We start from the raw sequence: 2,055 nt of genomic DNA on the forward strand, positions 1-2,055 counted from the left end.
GAAGTTGCGGGTGCTGACATCTTCTCCATTAGTCCTGCATTGTAGGTAAGGGTGCTGCAGGCTCATTCACAACCCAAAAATCAGATGAAAAAGAGGCATGTTTGCATGTTTTTTTTACCATGAAACAAAGTCTTTGCCTTTTTATCATCTCAGTACAGCTGATTTCTCCAGAGTCTTCCAAACATTTCCTGTCTACTTACTACTTGGGAAGCATTGTGTTGGATTGGCTTCCTAATGCTGACAGTGGTGAACCAAGCTGTGCAAGGAGTCATTATTCCTCTTAGGGGTGCATGTGGCACCCCTGTAAAATCAGGAACATTGTAAAAATAAGGAAAATGGATGTGCCACTCTGTATGTAAGATTTTTTTTAGGTTTGATACAAAAACCATTGAATTTCAGGGGCAAGAAGTAGGTGAGAAACCAGTATAAAAATTCTGGATCGTGCTAAATTAGAGTAATAATATTACACAGTATTTATATAGAGCCAACATAATAAGCAGCGCAGTCCATAGTCATATCACTAACTGTCCCTTATAGGGGCTCACAATCTAATGTCCCTACCATCCTCATATGTCACTACCACAGTCTAAGGTCAGTTTTGGGGGGAAGCCAATAACCTAACCTCATGTTTTTGCAATGTGGGAGGAAACCAGAGAACCCGAAGGAAACCCACGTAAACATAGGGTGAACCTGCAAACGCCATGCAGATAGTGTCCTAGTCGAGATTCGAACTTTGGACCCAGAGCTGCAAAGGCTTGAGTGCTAACCACAGGGCCACCGTAGAAGAAAATGTTTATATGGGAAGGAGTCTAAAATCAGCAGCTAGCATGGTCTCAGAACTTTTACTGGTTTCTCACTTTCTACACACTGCCCTAAAGACTTTTTCTTACCTCCAATATTCATTTGATGTTTGTGACAAATCTAATTAGACACCGTACATATGTAGTGAGACTTCTGTTGTATTTTTAAAATGCTCCTGTGCTGTCATCTTGAACATGCACCTCTGGGGAGAAATTTAGCTTGTTGTGCTGGAGTGGTTCACTACTGTCAGAGTTAGGCTATGTACACACGTCAGATGATTCTCGCCCAATACGAACAGTCAGGCTTATCCTGGGTGAGAATCTGATATGTGTACAGAGGTTACACGACATCATTCATGGATCCATCTTGACAGATCCATGAGTGACCAAAGAATAACTGCAATACAAGTGATGGGAGAAGAACACAGCAGGGTGCTGCTTGCTCATTCTCCCCTCTCCATAGCACAGAACAGTGGTGTGTGTACAGCACTCTTTCGTTCACCTGTCACTCATAAAAGATCATTTCCGGTGACAATAATTGACGGTATGTACGCAGTCTTAGGAAGCCAGTGCACAGCAGTGATGTGCAGCTGACTCTGGAGCGAGTGCAAATACACAGGGAATACACTAAGAGGATCCAAGATGAAAAATAAAAGCAAAAACATAACTCATCTTCTATTCGACTCGCGGGTTGTGAACAGTGCCTCAGTTTCCTTTCTTACAGGGCAGGAGTATTGATCCTGCATTGAAGGGAATGATGTTGGTACCTGCAACGGCTGCTCAGACTGTCATGTGGAAGAGGTGGGTCTGCTAAAATGCCAAACTGACATTTACAAGGCATAATCAAACCTGCTTTAAAGAAAAGGAATAAATACCTGTTAAATAATACAGTAATAGCAGCTTGTTCCTTCATTTGTCACTCTTTAACTTCTAATTCTGACAGAAGAGAACACCAACGCAGTTTATCCACATCACTTACTGTTGTCACCCAAACCAGGAAGTGAATAATGAATACCTTGCAAGTCACGATAGCCAGGTATCATTTTAATGAAATCTGCAGATGAAAAAATGAATGAAAAAATACACATTGTTAAAGCTTTTTGACACTGACGTTACTATCCAGGGTTTCTCTTTAGATGACAGCCATACTCAGAGCATCCTAGAGTTCACTGCCTCATCAGGGTGTGCAAACTTCACTGGCACTGGAATCTGTGTACAGCATGTGGGTTGCAGCTGTGTACACTAGAAAGCCATG

This window comes from Pyxicephalus adspersus, chromosome 3 (genome assembly GCF_032062135.1).
Source record: "Pyxicephalus adspersus chromosome 3, UCB_Pads_2.0, whole genome shotgun sequence".
Classification (NCBI taxonomy): Eukaryota; Metazoa; Chordata; class Amphibia; order Anura; family Pyxicephalidae; genus Pyxicephalus; species Pyxicephalus adspersus.